The sequence below is a fragment of the Lissotriton helveticus genome, chromosome 8 (assembly GCF_964261635.1).
Source record: "Lissotriton helveticus chromosome 8, aLisHel1.1, whole genome shotgun sequence".
Lineage (NCBI taxonomy): Eukaryota > Metazoa > Chordata > Amphibia > Caudata > Salamandridae > Lissotriton > Lissotriton helveticus.
This window is the reverse complement of record NC_136069.1, coordinates 1,033,074,905-1,033,095,298: the sequence shown is the minus strand read 5'-3', so window position 1 is coordinate 1,033,095,298 and position 20,394 is coordinate 1,033,074,905. Positions and strand designations below refer to the sequence as shown.

General features: G+C 39.8%; 1 protein-coding gene across 2 annotated transcripts in view; it reads left to right on the top strand.

Moving 5' to 3' along the window:
* FRMPD4 (FERM and PDZ domain containing 4) overlaps nt 1-20,394 on the top strand; it is a 1,388,782-nt gene that overhangs the window by 1,200,022 nt on the left and 168,366 nt on the right. The window lies entirely within an intron of this gene.

Here is a 20,394-nt window from a genome sequence, read left to right as displayed (position 1 = left end):
AGCAGTGATTCTATTTCAGATTCCATATGATGCTGAATGGTACACAGTCATTGACCTTTGCAATGCATTCTTTACTGTTCCTCTACACCCAGACAGTTATGAAATCTTTGCTTTCAGATTCCAAGGTAAGACCCTTGGATGGACAAGAATCCCTCAGGGCTATACAGAAAGTCCTTCAATCTTTAACGAACTGTTAAAAAGATCATTAGAAGATTTAGACTTACCAGGTAGGTCTACGTTGGTGCAGTATATTGATGATTTGTTAATAGCTGCTAAGACAAGAGAAAATTGTGTAACAGACACAATAATTCTGTTAAATCGCCTTGCAGAAGAAGGACATAAAGTGTCCCCAGCAAAACTACAGTTTTGCAAACAGGAAGTGAAATATCTTGGTCACAGAATTGTAAAGGGAAAAAGACAAGTAACAATAGAGAGAATAAAAATGATTCAAGCAATGTTACCGCCAAGAACACAAAGACAGGTCAGAATGTTCCTGGGAATGGTAGGTTACTGTCGACAATGGATAAGTGGATTTTCAGTAATTGCGAAACCACTACAAAGACTGACCAAATCAGATGTAAAAGATCCAATTATTCTCAATGATGTTGAGATGGAATCTTTTGAAAACTTGAAAAAGAGCTTATGCCAAGCTCCTGCTTTGGGTATGCCAAATTATGAGAAAGATTTTGAACTGTATTGCAGTGAAAGAGAAGGATGTGCATTATCTGTATTAATTCAGAGACATGGAAACCTAAAGAAACCTATTGCATACTTCTCTGCAGTTCTTGATCCAATTGCAAAAGCATTACCAGGTTGTTTAAAAGCAGTTGCAGCTACAAGTATCAGTCTTGAACAAAGTGAAGGAATCATTATGGGATTTCCTGTAAAAGTTTTTGTGCCTCATTCAGTTGAAATATTACTGACAAGAGGTAAGACTCAACATTTAACAAGTAGCAGATTGACAAAGTATGAGAAAATCATACTAGGAGCAGATAATGTTTCGATTTCAAGATGTTTGAATCTGAATCCTTCTACATTACTGCCTGATTCAGAAATCGTTAATGACATTGAGACAGAACATGAATGTTTAGATGTCATGGAATTCTGCACAAAACCAAGAAAAGACATCAAAGACAGACCTTTGCCTGAATCGGATTTTGTCTACTTTGTAGATGGCTCATGCTTAAGATCCGAAGGTGGTGTCTTGAAAGCTTCATACTCAGTTTGTACAGTCGAAAACATTAAAGAGGCATCATGTCTTGAAGGAGTTCGTTCAGCACAAGTGGCTGAATTGATTGCTTTAATTCGTGCATGTGAAATATCAAAAGATATAAGAGTTACCATCATTACTGATAGTCAGTATGGGTACGGAGTTGTGCATGATTATGGACAACTCTGGTCACAGAGAGGATACATGACATCAACAGGGTCACCAATTAAAAATGCAGTTTTCATTAGAAGATTAATTGAAGCAATACAATTGCCAAAAGAAATTGCCATAGTCAAGTGTGCAGCACACACTAGAGGGACTGATTATATTTCCAAAGGAAATGCCTTCGCAGATGAAACAGCAAAGTACTGCGCAAGGAAAAATTATTCTTACAATCGGAATAGAAGTACAGAAACTGATTCAAATTCATTAATGCTAACAACTATTGTAGAAACATGGAATGAGATTAGAGATTTACAAAACGAAGCAGATGATGAAGAAAAAGACCAGTGGTTAAGATCAGATTGTAGACAACGTGATGAAGATGGAGTGTGGGTTTACAAAGATGGCAGAGTAGTTTTACCAAATTGCATGATTTCTGACATGGCCAGATTATATCATGGTCCTGCACATTTAGGAAGAGATTCTATGGTCAGACTGTTTAAAGAAACATGGTTCAATACCAAATTTAGAACCATTGCAGAATCTTTTTGTCAAAGGTGTTTGTCATGCCAACAAATGAATCCAAACAGAAAATCAGTGGTGGGGACAGGAATAATTGGTCGAGAGGGTGGTCCCTTTACCAGGTTACAAATAGATTTCATTGAAATGCCCTTACACAACTGTTTGAAATATGTACTTGTAATTGTATGCTTGTTCTCAAGGTGGGTAGAGGCTTTTCCTACACGACATTGTGATTCAATTACAGTAGCAAAACTAATGCTCAGAGAAATCATCCCAAGGTACGGTTTTCCAGTCACTATTGAGAGTGATGGAGGAAGTCATTTTGATAACAAACTGTTGAAGTTAATTTGCGAAGCTATGAGCATTGAGCAGAAAATACACTGTGCATACAGACCAGAGGCATCAGGTGTAGTTGAACAAATAAATGGAACTATCAAAAACAGAATTGGAAAAATGTGTCTAGAGACAGGAGTTAAGTGGACTGATGCTCTTCCACTTGTTTTGATGTCAATAAGAAGTACACCAGATAAAAAGACAGGTTTGAGTCCTCATGAAATTTTGATGGGAAGAGTTATGAGGCAAGCTTTTGTACCTGTAGGTAAACTGTTGAGCATAAATGACAGTGCAATTTTGGATTACTGTAAAAGGTTATCTGATATGGTAACTTCTGTATCTAATCAGGTGGGAACTGAAGCACAATCAAATGACAAAGTTTTGACACATGATCTGAGACCTGGAGACTGGGTCAGAACGAAAGTACATCGGAGGAGGAATTGTCTATCTCCTAGATGGCAGAAACCTAGGCAGGTAATCTTGATCACTACTAATGCTGTAAAGTGCAGAGGATTGAAGCGTTGGATTCATCCAAGTCATACTATTCCAATACCAACTCCTGAGAGTTCTGATGTTGAAAGTGATACCACAGATGACTCTGATTCTGAAGCAGAAGACAGAACAGAAGGTGAAGTAATTCCAGATTCTGAAGATCGACAAGAAAGTCGACATCTGGAAACTGTGCCAGTAAATGGAAATCTGACAAGAAAAGACTTAGAAATAATTGAAATAGATTCTGAAGGTGAAGAGAATCTGCTAAAAAGAAAGATAACTGAGGATTCGGTTGTCTATATTGAAGACAAAGAAGCTGAACCAAAAGAAGTTTCAGACCAGGAGAGTATCGAAAGGCAGAGAACAAGCTCTGAAGTAAGGAACAAAAATCAGAAAACTGGGAAGCTAGAGGTAATTGAGGAAGAGGAGGAGAACGAATTACCGAGTACCAGTGATGGAAGACAAAGTGAAGTTCCTGAAGGAGTGAAATTGCCGTATAGAGAAGTTCCTGAGTCAATTGAAATTTCAGACTACGAAACTGAGGAAAGTGACGTGGAAGGTGGAAGTGAAAACAGAAAGAAAAGAACTTGGAAATCAGAATCAAATAATTCTGAACCAAAGAAAAAGTACGTGAGAAAAGCAGACTACTGGCCTGGTGGAAGATTGAGAGTCAGATTGGTTAAAAAGCCAATAGAACAAGTTGAAGAAATCAGTAGTCAAAAGAGTCCTGGAAAAGAGGTTGGAGTTGGAAGAAAAATAGAGGTGATATCGAGAAAAGGGAAGAGAATAATTAGACCAAACCAGAAATACAAGTCTCCTGAGTGGACTTACTTAGTAATTCCACCTGTTATAGACATATATGATAGTAGTGAAGAAGAAAACGAAATCCAAGAAATTAGTGACAATGATTGAAGTACAAATTTATTAAATTGGCATAAGGCTGAAGAAATCCTGTTAGTTGACACAAGGTCGAAGAAAAACTGTCTAGTAGAAGAAAAACTTATGTATGACATAAGGTCGAAGAAATCTTGTTTAGGGTTATAAAAAGAAAAATATTTTAAAAGGGGGGTGTATATAAATTTTAAAATTTATTTTTATTTTTAATTTTATTTTTGAGGCTAAAACTAACCTAAAAATGCCTTACATTAAGGAGAGCACTTCAAAATGCTCTGTTTTTAAAAGATGCTGTAAGATGACTCTGGTGTGTCTGCTCATTTTAGTTCTGCTCTGGTTGGTACTAGCTGTGATTATACCTTTAGAAATGAATAGAGAATTACACAAAGTTAACATAACAAGCAAAGCTCTGGTTAGCCAAACTAAACATAGTGCATCTGCAAAAGTAATTGATCATCAGCTTAACATTCATCAAGATAAATCAATAGGTGATTTTTCAAGCAATACTTTCACAAAGCTTTTGAGTGAATATGTAAAGGTAATGGATGCAAAGGATTGTTATGTATGCGTTAAGTTACCCGCTTCTGTTTCTGAGGGAGTAACATATAATATGCTTCCTCTCACTTATGCTGTTACATGTAGTGTATTAACTAGTTTATTTTATCAAACTGGTCGTTTAGAATATTACTATTCAAATTATGATGAGATTTTTGCTAATGTCAAGATTGATAATGCTTTAAATAAGCATAAGAAAGCTAAACAATTGAGAGAATATTTCCTTGTTACTAATGAACTCACTTATGAGTATGCTTACAAGAATAATCTAACATGTAAATTAAGTGCTGAAGGAAAGAAATTTCTGAATATGGTTGAGGAGAGAAGAGCAATTTATAAGAGAAATGAATTAGTCAAGCAGACTAAGTCATCATTCTGGCAAAAAGAGGATGAGAAACTAAATGGTAAAATGCTTGAAAATATTGCAATTCACATAGACAAACCTGTTAGTGGAAAGCTTTGCATTAGAAGAGATAACACACTTTTCGATAATTATTTTGTAGGTGCAAGCAACTGTGAAGATACTTATCAGATTATGGGAGGTTGGGGATTTAAAGGTGGAAAAGATCCTATCTTTCCTGGAATTTATTTTGTTTGTGGTGACAAAGCCTACTACAACCTTCCAGACCATTGGTATGGAACTTGTTATGTGGGAATTGTTTTTCCTAAAGTGTTTCATGTTGACAGAGATTCAGAAGGATTATTTAAAATTCATAATTATGTAAATAGAGCTAAAAGAGAAACTTTTACTGAAGTTCTGGGAGATATTTTTCAAGCTGTAATACCTTTTGTTGGTATAACCCTAAATGCAGGGAGAATCAGAAAATTGTCCACTATAGTTGATAGATTATCAACTGACACTGCTGATGGGTTTCAATTAGTGAATGTTGAAGTTATTGCAATTAGATCCATGGTAATTCAAGACCGTCTTGCTTTAGACATACTCCTAGCAAAGGAGGGAGGAGTCTGTGGCATTTTACATGTCCAACATTGCTGTACATATATACCGGATGAAAGTAAAAATATTGAAATGTATATTAAGAATATTACACAAATGCATTCTGAAATAATTCCTTTAGAAGAAGAAGATTTTACTGGGAAACTTTCAAATAGGTTTCAAGCAATTAAAAACTGGTTTCATAATATCGGAAGTTCAATTCTTGGCAAGATTCTGGCACCTTTGATTATAATTATATTTATTTTTATTTTGACTAAAGTAGGTTGTCTGTTGCATAAAAGAAAGAAGCATTTAAGAGAAAAGAAGAGAATTTATAAACTCAGAAAAGAAGAGGAAAGGGAGATTGAGTTGCAGGAGTTACATAGAGAGCGTCATGTTAATTGTAAAGATTATGCTGAAACAGACTTTTAGGTTTACTAATACAATGAATTTGAATCGATTTCTTATAAATTAAATTTAACAAAATTTTGAGTGCTGGTGTGGTGATTTGTTAATCACCAGATGAGGGAGTTGATGGAGCGAGATAGAAAACAAAATTTTGTTTAAACTCGCAAAGTCACATTTCCATAACATGAATAAAATTATTAATGATTTGTGATATGTCGTGCTAATACAACCTAGATTAAACTTTACACGTGGGGGGACTAACATGTGTGCTCATAAACGTGCATAAATGTTGCATCTTTTTGTTCGTGCAAAATAATAAAATAATTTATTGTTTTCGTTTTTTGTCATTACTAACTGCTGCATATTTAAAATAAGCATGTGCTTGTTTTGCTTTTTCTCGTCTGTGTGATGTCATTTCTACTATTCTAGGTGCATATGGGTCTCATAGAAAAACGGAGACTGGTAAATATAAACGCTGCTTTATTTGTTTGCAATGGCTAGGTAACATTTGATTAATCGGGTGGGTTAATTATTTAGTAAACCATGGGGTGGATACAGAATATACTTTATTTCTTACATTAATACTTTTCTTGTGTTTGTTTTATACTAGAAATCATAAGTTGCCTGCTTTTGAGGCCTAGCTATTTGAGCCGCAAAATGAGAGTTGAACTATAATTCTGCAGAAAGTCACGAGACGCCCATTCTGAATTAAAACGTTTATTGAAGCTGCATTCACAAAGCAAAAACTGATGAGCTGACATCATTCTGTCGGACATGGCCAAGGTCGAAAGTGAACTTTTTGTCAGTCCTTAACTTGGCATCCGCGGAAGTTGCACTGTAAGACTATGGAAGCTGCGAGGATGACTTAAAACAAAGTTGCAATCGCAGGAAGCCTCTGGCTTCACGTGGAAGAGACAATGGTCTTTGTAAGACATGATTTTGTGGAACTTTTTAAGAATCGGGTGACATGTCACTTGTCACTCTCAGCCAATGGGACGTCGAGTATTTCTGAAAACTTTCCTTTGCTAGTTTAGTTAGCGTAGAAAGGTATAAAAAGTCATGCCCTTAGGGTTGGGCTGGCTGCTGCTTTCTGACTTTCCGATGAGGGTGATGTGCTGCTGGACTTTGCGTGGAGCACGTAAGAATCCTCAAAGATCTTTACTTTAATTTCTGTCTATTTAGCTCAGTTAGGGAAATAGGTTTTAGAAATGCTAAACTTTATATAATTTCTTTAAATTTGATTAAATTGCTTAAATTGTACTTTTCTTATTTCTTACCATCATGCTTGCTTTATTGCAAATAAATTTCATTTATAAGACTTACAACATATATACCATAATTTAGAAAATAAATTTTTACTTTTGACAAACAAGCTGGTCTTGATTATTTAGAAGTATAGGTTACCTTTAGCTAGATCACGTCGCCTATGGTGGTCGTTTAAATGGTTGAGTTTTATTCTAATGACAATATTCTTTCTGCAAATGTATAAAATGTTTATAGTTTGTAAATAATGTGTATATAGATTTATTCTGACCACCTGATTCAGTAGGCCCAAAATATATCAGGTTCATAAATGGGTCCATATTTAGTATAGAATTTTGTTTATAGGTTATGAAGTTGGGTAGCGTAGTTTATGATATATTTTCCATAGCCCGCTGGATCAGCACCAAGGATTTCTTTGCAGCATTCAGAAACGCGTAAACAGTGACAGAGAGACCGCCATCTTGCTCCTTAACGGATGAATTCCCCAAGTCAGTGTTTAAGAAGTAATGAGGTTCTGCTCTATTTTTAATACAATTAAAATATGTCACGCCAGGTCAATGAGTCAAAAAGAGGAGGGGAGGTAGGATAATTTTAATGTGCCCGCGACTTAATTAAAACTGTGTGGAAGTCGCTAAGACGTTATGACAAGCTGGCAAGCGCCAGCACGATTTGTCAGCAGGATCCGAAGCCATTAAGATTAAGACCACAGTCGCTAATTGAATATGAACTTGCATGTCCTCTAATGAAACCAGGGATTGGATGCTGTTCAGGGTCAACCCGCGTTAAGTGATCCACACAAATGTATTGTTTCAGCTTGGGTTTTAATTATAATCTTTACGCTTAGACTTACGAGTTTCATTATTAAACTAAAAAGTTACATTTCAAATTTCACGTGTTCACATAGGTAGTGTAAGAAGCCTTGGTAATGTGAATAGGCCTTCCTTTCATTTTGGGTACAAACTAGAATATTTAAAAAAAAAATGCTATAGTGAAAAAATAAAAGCAAAAGGGACAGATAATGGCCTGCATTCATCAGGGGTAGAAGCCGTGACAGAGTGTAGCTCCAATGTAAGAGCAGGGAAAACCCAATATACCCTTGGAGGCTTGGGAAAATCTAACAGTAACAGGTAAAGTTGCCTGCAAGGGACTTTGTTTAAAGAAAATGCTGTAGTTATTTATATTGAATTTACCCTGTGGGTGAGTCTAATTCGAACAGACACCCAATTGTCATTTGACAAAATCAATAACGAATATACAAAGCATAAAACACGGGAATATCTTTTGTTGAAAATACAAAAAAATGTATATATATATAGATCAAGTTAAAAAGGAGTACACATGAACAATAAATTCAGCAATAACTCATGAAAGAGGTGAAATCAAATTTTTCCTACACTTCATGAAGAAAACATCTATTCCACTAGAAACAACAATCGATCGTTTCAAACCCCGGCATTACCATTTAGATTTGGCAGGGCAAAGGATGGCTTACTTACACTATTAGCAAACACTGCTACCAGGATCAACATCTTAAAATTTTCCAACTGCTTGCCGTATTTCCATGGCTTGGTCTGTGAGGCACAGGGCCAGTGGGATGAAGTTATTATCAATTATTATAACAATCATTTTGGTAACCTGGTAGATGTGGTGGAAGAAGCTGACAGGGAAATTAATGGGATAAATTATCATCATCCTAAACCCTTGAAAATAATATGGATGGGAGATTTTAATATTAAGAGCTGTCAAATAGTTGAAAAACCCATCTGTGGGGTAGCAGATTCGGATGGAGATCCGATTAAACATTTTATTTACTCATCCTACGGGACTGCTTTCAATAGACTTCTGATCACCTGGAATTTAGTGGTTGGTAACAGCATAAATATGGACACTGGGCACAGAGACAAAACAAAACGACAGGTAAAGGGTCAACCATAGATTATATCTTTATTTCTGAAAATTTGAGGGACAGCATAAAGAATGTATTGCCGATAGATTTTAGGGATCTTATCCACCTAACCTGTGTATTAGGTTGGAGAACATTCATCAGTCTGATCGAAAGGAAAGTATCCAGGCCAGTTTTATCCAGGAAAATGGTTACACATTAAAGTGGGACAGAGGGGATGAGGCTAACCTAGTCATCTCAGTTTTGACATCTAAGAAACTTGAGGTTATGACTTGTGTAGATGACCCAGCGACCCCAAATAAGGTGTATGGGGCATTTAAAAATATCCTAATTGGCATTAATCAGCAGTTAACCTGCCAGTCATCCACCAAAGCACGTCCACCAACTCAATTATTTGATAGTAATTGTTCTAAGGCATTCGCAAATTTGCATATAGCCTTGAAAGGGGTTCCAAAAAATATCCAGCTTGTGCGGTCCCTACGGGCCAGGTACAAAGAAGCAAGAAATAATAAATTGACATACATGAGATAGGAAGCCTGGGAGATTCTAAGGCAAGCCTCTGGAAGGTTGTAAATGCCCCTTTCTTGAAACACACAGTAAAACCTTCCCTATTGAGGAGGAGGGTTGGGTTAACTATTTTCAAAATATTTTCCAAAATAATGATGGGTTAAATAACCATGCAGATCGCCCTGAGGAGGCAAATAACCACCCTATGTTCTTCGAAGAGGCCCCCGGTACCGATTGGGTCTCTGCTGACATCTTTTTCGCCAACAAGTTACTGTGGGGCTCACTATTGGCAATGTGTTTAACTCTATAGGTAAAACTGAACCGTCAACCTCCTGAACTCATTCAATATCATATCGATTTTTAAAAAGAGAGATACAGCCAACCTAAAAAAATATAGGTCTATTTCCCTAATTGATTGCACAGCTGAAATTATGGGATGCTTCCCATTAAACAGGTCTCAGAGAGAGGCCCATATTGGGCCTCTCTCTGAGGCCCAATGTGGGTTCAGGAAAGGTAAAGGTACAACTGACTAATTGCAGAACTTAATGATGGTGACCACTAAATACACCTCTCTGCCACATACAACTATGTGGTCCATTGCAACCTATGGACCATCATGGAGAGTATGGGAGTAGAGGTACTGATAATCACTTTCATAAAGCACCTGTACGGGGGAGTCATGACAAGCGTGCGGTTTGGAAAACAAGGGGAATGTACAAAAACTTTCAATATCGAAAAGTGCGTGAGACAAGGCTATGTCCTGCCCCCTTTTATTCACCCTTTATACAAACTGGAATCTGTACTGATGGAGAACGCAAAGGACATTCGTATGTGGAGTCAGCCCCCCTCCCAATACTCCTCTATGCAGACAACGTACTGCTCTTGGCAAGAACCCCAATGGCACTGAAGAGACTCATAGAGAAGTATACACGTTTTATGGCAAGTTTGGACTTGGATGTCAATGGGACTAAAACATTTATTTTAATTGCAGGGAATGGCCCTAAAAATACCCGAAATTCTTTATAGGCAACAGAAATATAGAAGTGGTGGATAAGTGTGATGGATAAGTTTACTTACTGGGAGTTTTGTTTGGTTACAAATTAAAGTGGAAGAACATGGTGACAGATAGAGTCAAGCTTATGGAAAAATTAGACTCAAACTCTATCCTGGAAATGCAGAAGATTTATTCAGCTAAGGCAAAAGCTATCACCACCTATGGGGCTGCAATTTGGGGTATGGTGGAAGTTGGAGAGCTGCACTGTGTAGAGAATGATTTTTGTAAAAGACCAGTAACTGCCTCCTGCACTTGCTCGAATTTCATCTGCCACATTGAAGTAGGTTTACCTTTCATTAGCGACGTGATTAAATTGGCTCCTATATTATTGTGGCACTCAAAATGGAAAAGGCATAGTATCAAACTAAACCTATCAGTGGTAATGGATATATTAAAAATGGACCATGCACTTAGATTTCCATTGTTGAGGTATATAGAGACCACTTTGACATCATTGGGTCTGCGTGAACTGTATGGTACCCTATCATTGTGCGTCACCTTCCAGCAGCTTAAACGAAAAGAACTGTTCTAGGCCAACGCAGTAAATGATAGCGCGGCTAAAAATAAATATAAAAGCACAAGCATTTTATACCAGATGCTACCTCCTGTAAAGCATGGTGCACTTTCATACCTGGGCTTTGTCCAAAATATATAGAATTGATTTATGTGGGCATGATTTCGCTTAAACCTCATTCCACTTATGATTGGTTTCCCTGAAAATACTTATTCATTGAAACAGCTGTCCCTGTGATGGATAATCTACACAATCCATTATGCGCTTTTTATTCTTTTGCACTTTATATAACCAAGAGAGAAAAAAACACATTGTTCCTTTTTTACGCAAACACGGTTTTAGACAGTGCTTACCAGCCGATCTTTTATTCAGCAACTAGGAGATGTTTATGTATGTTATAGCATTGCTTCCTTTCTCTGGGTAGTTATTAAACAGCGGCGATCTGCCTAGTTATGGAGGTTTTCTATCAGGACACGTTTTTTTTAGTTCAGTCTGCATTGCAAATAGTTTATTTTAATGGGATGTACTATACTTTTTACTGACCAGAGGAAACGCAGGGCCTAGATATTCGAACTATTTTATTGCCTTGAAGCTGTATGAGATAGGACACAGATAAATTATACTTTTGGCAGAAAGAGGCTATTTGCTTTGGGCATTCTTTACTTATTGTACATTTTGTGGAGCCTGTTGCATTTTGTTAATTAGAATTTTATAAAATGTGTACTGTTTATTTTTAGAAATGGTGTCTGAGTATCAAAATGTTCACTTCTTTATTGTACTTTTATGCATTTTAATTGATGCGAAATGAAGATTTCTGACTGACTGATGGCTGGAATACTGAATAAATCAAACATGTATCCCCAGTCACAGATCTGGGTTTAATCGATTGGTTTTTTGCTCACAATGCCACCCCAGTTTGGACCTAGCCATATGCCTATCATTTATTGACCCTGTCCACATGGGAACAGTCAAGCCCAATGTTAGAAATGGGGTTTCTGGTTGGCCAGTGTATGCACCTAAGCAAGGGAGAACCCACCACACTTGTCAGGGTAAGAGAGTTACATACCCAAGATAACCCCTGCTCACCCACTTGGTAGCTTGGCACGAGCAGTCAGACTTATCCCAGAGGCAATGTTTTAAGCATTTGCGCGACACACACACACCCACCAGTGACACAATAAATACACTGCAAAAGAGACTCCAAACAATATTATATAAAGATACCTCATGTATATAAACATAAACCAAAATCACATAAACCAATCATCCCTTTGCTAATTGGGCAATTGTCATAACATCACAGTTAGTGCAATAAAGGATATACTTACAGGGTGCACATCTCATGATAAGAAGACATTACAGTGCATACTATGGAGACCCTGAAATGATAGTCGTTATCCTATCATTGCAAGGTATAAAACGACACATATCATAACATTAGGCAGAAATATGAAGCAGTTAGATCATACATGAATCATGGCTGCTGGGCACACTATGCCAGTCCTGGGAATTTGAGGAGAAACAGCATACATCACAACCTCAGGGCATACATAAGAAGCAGGTAATTGTAGACCATATAGGAATCACCACATCACCATCTCCCCAGCACAAGCAGCCATCACACATATCTAGAGCATCTGTGCTTCTTTTCCCAATTAATGCGGTAAACGATGAGCCCTTCCAAGGGCAAATATGGATATGAACTGTGGGCTTCAGGAACACCTGCACTCCCACTAGTAGCAATAAGGTAATCCAAAGTTAGTAGATTTCCCAGTAGATGGCTCTCCCCATCCTTTGAGCAAAAAAGCAGTGCCCCCAGAGAACAAAGGACCCCAGGTTGTGGCAAGGGTAGACACACTCTGGAGCCACGCTGGAGCACTTGCTTGGTACCTGCTCTCTACTCCTCCATTGCAGCTGCCCGCAAACGCACAGTGCAGCTGGACAGCCTAGTACCCTCTTGGCTCCACTGAGGCCTCTTCTGACCCGGGCGTGATATCCTCTGCAGTGGGGGCAGGGCTCTAGTGCAGGGCTAGCAGCCTCTCTCCCTGGTACAGTCAGGCTGTGCAGGTGGGCACTATCCCACACAATCACGATGATCCGGGGCTACCAGTTCCAGCATCACCAGGGACTCTTCGTTGCCTCAGCAACGTGACAGAGGAGAGTAGGCAATGCAATTTATGGCTGCCCTGCAAAGCCCCAGATACACGCCAATCTCGTCGGGATGGACCCCATGCAGGTAAACAAACTTCTTGTGGTCGAAACCAAGGTATGCATTAGCACTAGTTTTTCACCAATACACCGTGCTCGTCATGTGCTGAACCAGAATTACGGCGCTCAACAAGCACTACTCACCTAGCACTCCTCTGGCTGGTTTCACAGAGGAAAGGAACAAAAAAAAGCACTCAACATGCGCTGGTTTCACAGGGGCAAGGAACAGAAACAGCACTCCAGGACACCAGCAAATAAAGCACTTACTACGCACTACCTCCTCTCTTAAAGGTGCAGAACAGTCTGTCCTCCTGCTCCAGAGAGGAGCAGCAACTGAAGGCCAGAACTCTCCCAGCTCTCCTTCCAGGCAGGTTACCTTTGATCTAGAAAGGATCTTTTGAAGTCCTTGATTTCCCTGAGACTTCCAACAGGAGGCAAGATCTGCTCACCCCCTTGGTAGCTTGGCATGAGCAGTCAGGCTTATCGAAGGCACTGTGTATAGTATTTGTACCAACACTCACAGTAACACAGTGAAGACACCACAAACTGACTCCACAACAGTTTAGAACAATAAAGGTATTATTCTAAACTACACACGACCAAAATGACAAAAATCCCACATACACAGTTCAAGAATATGGTTTCAAAAGTGTTCTTAAAGTTGCGTTAAAATAATCCACAGTTGTGTCACATTTTAGCCAACAGTACCTTTAGATGCGACAAAAGTTCCAAGTGAAAGCTGTAGTGTTGAAAAGCAAGAGATGCGTCACTCCTGAGACCCTGGGGAGGCGATGCGACAACCTCGCTGGACGCAGTGGGCGTGTTGACGTAACTCCGGTCGGTATGGCGAGGGATGCGATATCTTGCATGGATTCCGGTGCACAGGTTTCGGTGGAAGCGGCTCGCAAAAGGTACGATGCAACGATCTTTGGGGCGGCGACGATCTCCCGAGCGGCGACGATGCGTGGCTCACCGGCGATATTCTCCTCTCGTGGCCCCTCGATGCGATGGCTCTGCGATGACTCTCAAGAGAGCCTAAACACAATTGTGTTTAACGCCAGGATGCACTGTTCACATTGCCCTTTTAGGTGCTAAAAAAGTCTCTATTCAAGATACTCTACTTTTCGTGAACTTCTCTATTATTATTTTCTGCTGTGTATTTAATAGTACATTGTCAATTGGTATCAATCCATATTCACTTTTCTAGCTTTTTACAAGTAACCATGTACACATGTGTAAAAACTGTTCAAGAAAAAGATAAAAAAAACTATTTAAAAAATCAATTATTCAAAGAAACAAAATTAACTAGTTAAAGAGTATACAATACTTCTGCTGTGTATTTAATAGTACATTGTCAATTGGTATCAATCCATATTCACTTTTCTAGCTTTTTACAAGTAACCATGTACACATGTGTAAAAACTGTTCAAGAAAAAGATAAAAAAAACTATTTAAAAAATCAATTATTCAAAGAAACAAAATTAACTAGTTAAAGAGTATACAATACTTCTTATTTTAATTCCAAATCCAATAAATCACATAAACATGTGCTTCAATTCCATATGCAATTTTGCAATATCCAAAAAAACTCTTCATATTCCCATGTCTTCCCAATGCATTTCGGTGTCTTGCACCTTCGTCGGGGGAACACTATTAAAACCAAAAGATAACGAAAATATAATTTTGACATATTACATTCGACTTGTCATTCAAATTTAATTTGACGCTTTCACTTTTTAATGATTACTGTACAATTTTACTTGTAACATTCATATTCTATTCCATCCTGTTTAGGTTTCACCAGCTCAAAACCTCTTAATGCATGTGTATTTCAAAAGCTTATACATGCTACCAAAGTACGATTATTGCTTCCAACAGTACCACCGTGTTTTTTATGATGTCACTAAAAACGTGTGCTATTTTACCTGAAAATTACCCCATGCGTATTCAATCAAATAATGGTGTCTTACCCATGTGAATCGGGTCATTAATATAAAGCTGCTTGCACGGTTTGTGTGAAAACGGGGAATCTGTAACAACATGAGCATAAGCTCTGTAATACCGTGGGTAACGCGTTTAATTTGTTACAACGGTCTAAGTATTAAACTAACTTACTGGTATTCCGCATTGCTGAGATCACGTTGTACTGTCGTGAAGTAACAGAGATTGTAAACGCTGCTTCTGTTCAATGCTGCCGATAAAAGAATTACCATATATTACTATAGTGGACCCGTCCTACCTACATTTTTTGACGTTATAAAGCCGTTTCTTTGCATGTTCTACATACCTCGTGTGCCTTGTGTAGCCAAAGCCGACTTTCGTGTCCTGTTTATTCCGCTACCTCCGACGATGCCATTCGAAAGAACCGCGACTGGAAGCGTGTAGTCATCATGCTCATAGAGAGCGGACTATTATTGACTAAAGGTAGAAAACGGACTTCTCACCATTCTCGTCGTATGTGTAATGGAAACTTTATTTAGATCGTGTAAAATACAACAAGCTTTTTTATAATACTGTGGAGACTTACTAACCGACTGCATATAGCATGAAAATTACTCCTGAACAAATGTAACAGTGAGTATTGGTGTCCTGTGCAAATTAGGTCGCGCCAATAGTACTTTGGTCTTGTATACACACCTTCATTTCATATACTGCATTTTCAATAAAACATTTACATGCTACATCATACTGTATTTATAGATAACATAAAAATTCAATTTTGTCATTCAGACCAAAGGGCTTGACCGTGTTTAGATACCTCATCCAAAAGGTCTCCCTTTGTGCAATCAGTTTGTGTGGATCCACATGTGGTTGCGCTGACACCTGTTCTAGGACAGTAAACCTCAACTGGGGAATAGTATGGTTGTTATCTCTCCAGTGCTGTGCTACACTTGATTTTTCATTCACTGTTCTAATATTGGACTTGTGCTCAGTTAACCTTATTTTAATTTTCCTCATCGTACGCCCTACGTATATTAAGCCGCAAGGGCATTTTATTGCATATATCACCGAACTGGTGTTGCAATCTGAAGTGTGTCGTACTTTAATTGGCTTTCCTGTGTGTGGGTGCATGAAAGTATCTCCAACTATTACATTCCCACAGTGTCCGCAATTATAGCATTTGCGCATGCCTCTTGCTATTGTTATGATTTCCTTTTGTGTGCTTTCTTTCAGAATCTCACGCAAATTTCTGGCTCGTGAATAAGCGAACAGAGGTTTATCCACAAAAATGTTTTTAAAGTCCTCTTCTTGTTCTATCAGTTCCCATCTTTTCAAAATACATCTTTTGATGTTGATTGCCAGTGTAGAATATTTTAGTACACAAACTTCCCTCCCTCTGCGATGACTCTCTCAGCGACGTGATGCTGTCCGCAAGCAAGTGGTGCGACGATCTCACTCAGTGACGACAGGCTCTGCGACGATATTCGCAGCGATGGTAATCTTCCCACACCAGTCTGGTGCGTCCCGCAAACGAAGGATGCGACGACTCTGGCAGCGGCAACAGGCGATGAGACGATCTCGGGCTTCGTAGCGGCGGGAATTTCCTCGCACTGACTGGGATGTGCTCCACAAGCGAGCGATGCAATAAAACTTGCAGAAAGTTCTTTAAAGATCTTGGTTTCCAGCTTCCCAACACAGGTACAACTTCCAGAAGCACCACACATGGACCAAGCACTCCAGGAAGGACAGAACTCTCTCAGTAGAGTGCGGGGAAGCTGGGGGTGAAGTCCTTTTGTTCCTGGGACTTCATAACAGGGAGCCAGCTCTTCTTCAGGCCCTTGGAGATTCCTTCAAGCAAGGGAACACAGCACAACGCAAAGTCCTTCCCCTCTCCTTGGCAGCAAAGCAACTGCAGGTCAGTCCAGCAAAGCAACAGCAGGACAGTCTTCCATCTTCAGTCTTCCAGCGTTCTCCTTGGCAGAGGTCCCTTCTTGATTCTAGGATGATCTAATTTTCTGTAGTCAAGGGATCCTGTACTTATACCCCTAAAAATCTTTGTTCCCTTTGTGCAGGAGGGCTCTGAGCCCGGTCTGAACCAGTTCTGGGTGTTCCTTGAGCACTTTGTTTTCCTGGCCTCTCCTTTCCTTCCAGAGAGGGGAAGGGTTGTCAGCCACCCAGCAGGAGGTGGATCCAGCATTGTGGAGGGAACGCACAGCCCTGGAGCCCTTTGTTGACATGATTCCTTCTCTCCTTTCACAGTACAGGGCAGAGACATCAGACGCACCACAGGGGGTAGAGACAGCACAGGGGGGGGGCGGGCACAGTCCTATTCAGGTCCCAGGTGCAACTTCTCCCTCCCATCTAGATGCAGATTTCTCTTTTCACCACTAGGCAGACTTATTCTGTCTCCTGGAATACCCCAGCCCTGTCACTCACAAACCAGTCAATTCACAAACAGCCAAAGCACACAGAAAGTTCAGACAAGAGAACAGCCACTTTCTAAAAAGTGCTGTTCTCAAACACAGGATTTAAAAATACCTTTCCTAAAAGATGGGTTATTTAATACTGAGTTCAGGGATATCAGACTTGTATGTCCTATCTTGCTCCTATGGGAAGATATGCTGGTAGCCACTGTGTCCAGCATTCCCCATGATAGCCTATGGGCAAGATAGCCTTACAATAGTGAAAAACGAAAATGTCTGTAATTCAGTACCAGAGCATGTCACCTGCACCAGTACATGCTCTACCTTTCACATACACTGCACCCTGCCCAAGGGGTTACCCTGGGCCTTCCATAGCGGTGACCAATGTGCACAAAAAGGGAAGGGTTAGGCCTAGTCAGTGGGGACACTGACCAGGAGGACATGGCAGTTCACAGACTGCACACAGGTTCTGCGGTGAGAGGCCTGAGACACCATTTTAGGGCTACTCATGTGGATGGCACAATCAGTGCTGCAGGCCCACTAGTAGCATTTGAATCACCAGTCCTGGCACACTTTGTGCACTTTACTAGGGACTTCTTGGTAATACAAATATGCCAATCATGGATAACCAATCACAATAACAATTTACACAGAGAGCATATGCACTTTAGCACTGATCAGCAGTGGTAAAGTGCCCAGAGTCCTATTGCCAGCAACCACGGGTCAGGAAAAATAAGGGAGGAAGAAGCTAAAAGTTTGGGGGAAACCCTGCAAAAAGGGCCATTTCCAACAGGTGTGTTATTAAATTCTGAGTTCAGAGAGCCTAAACTCCATTTCTCTACTTAGTCCCAATGGAAAGTTACAACGGAAAGTTACACTTGTAAGGTGTTACAAGGCAGCTCCCATGTTAACTTATGGGACAGACTGTCTTTCAATAGTGAAAACGAAATGCACAGTAATTCACTATCAGGACATGCAAAACGAACCAGCACATGTCCGACCTTTCACATACAATGCACACTGCCCATGCGAGGCCCATGCGAGTACCCTGCGCCTACCTAGGTGTGTCTTACATGTAAAAAAAGGGAAGGTTAGGGCCTTGCTAGTGGGTGCACTTGCCACGTCGAAATGGCAGTAAAACCAGGGCATACAGACACTGTAGTGCTAGATCTGAGACACATTTGAAAGGCTACAGAACGATGCAGCAAGATTGATTTTCAAGCTCTCTAGAAGATCACATGCCACACCATTTCTGCAACAATTACATTGGCTCCCAATCAAGCAGAGAGCCAGGTTTAAAGGTGTGTGTATCGCACACAAGGCCTTGTATGGGACGGCACCTGACTACATCAAGGACCGTTTGAAGAGTTACGTGCCAAGACGATGCCTCCGATCGTCGGTGGCAAGTTTGTTGTCCTGACCACGGTTTGACAAAGTCACCATGGGGGGGGGCGAGCCTTTTCGGCTGTGATTCTCCAGCTTTGGAACAAGCTGCCAGAGAGCCTGCATAGGGAAGCTACTTTATTTCCATTTAGGAGAAAACTAAAGACCTTCTTGTTTATACAGGCTTTTGGACAAGCTAAGCCCTGACCAAGCAGGCACTGGAATGGGTAACCCTGTTTTTTGCACTATCTTCTCTCACAAGCGCTTAGAGACCGTTGGTGATTTTGCGCTATATAAATGGCAGTTAACATAACATACATAACAACATACTGGTGTAGGTGGCACAATCAGTGCTGCAGGCCCACTAGTAGCATTTGATTTACAGGCCCTGGGCCCAAAAACAGTGCACATTAGTAGGGACTTACCAGTAAATCAAATATGCCAATCATGGATAACTAATCACAAGTTACACAGAGAGCATATGCACTTTAGAACTGATCAGCAGTGGTAAAGTGCCCAGAGTCATATAGCCATCAAAAGCAGGGTCATAAAAATATGAGGGAAAAGGCAAAGAATTTGGGAATAAACCTGCAAAAAGGGCCAGGTCTAACACCCAAACTGCCAAGCCAGGTCCTCCCTGGACCGGAAAAAAGCATCCTGGCAGTTCAGGCTGGACTGTTCCCATGGGGAGCAGAGTTAAGAATGATTTGGGTACAGCTGGGGCCAAACTGGAATGGCATGGCAAGCAAAAAGCTTGACTGGGAATGGGAATGAAAGTTTGATTTGTTCAGTATTCCGTCAATCATCTGTCATTTTCGCATTTGTCGCTCTAAGTGGGAAGGGTGTGCCCATACGTGGGTCCCGTGCTCGCTATGCCACCAGATGCAAACTAGCCTAGCTGATGAGGGGTGATACCCTGAAACCGGTCTCAGAATGCAAGCACTCCACGGGTTGAGGAATGATACACCAAACAGCCAATAGTCTGAGGTGAAAGTACTCCCGAAGGTGGAGCCAATGCCCACTGTGTGTGTATTTTAAAACATTGTTAATAGTAGTTTCATAGACAGCTATACTTTAAGGCTTGACCTGAAAACAAACTTTTGGTATGAAATCTGCCATTTGTAGAGGCATTTTGCTTATGCCACTTTTGAGAATTTGTATAGGCAGTACTTGTACTCAGAAAAGCATTTTTCCAAGAGTCGTCACAGTTGTCTTTTGATTCCCTTTACAGTAGTATATTCAAAGAAATTAGAAGACATGACACATGACTTGTGGACTCTGGGACCCTCAGATTGCCCTTTGTTACCCCCTCACACACTGTTTAAATCACTACAGTCATGAAGAGTGATATGGGGTTATTTGTTGAGAGAGCCTCACTCAAATAATAAAGAAAATTTTGTCAGGGTGACCCACAAAATTCATGAAATAATCCTGTGCTTAACCCTCTGGTAGCGTGGTACAAAAGATGTTAGGTTTAACTTAGAGGGCATTGTGTAAAGTATTTATGCAGTCATCAAACAGTAATACAGTGTAAAGACCACACCAGTAAAATACTAAACCAACTTAGAAAAGTAGAGTAAAAGTTAATAAATAAAATGACATCAAAACAACAAAAATCCAATCAGAAGAACCAGAGTTATGTAGTTCTAAAACTTCAGGGGAATATTCCGCCAAAAAGCACGCGC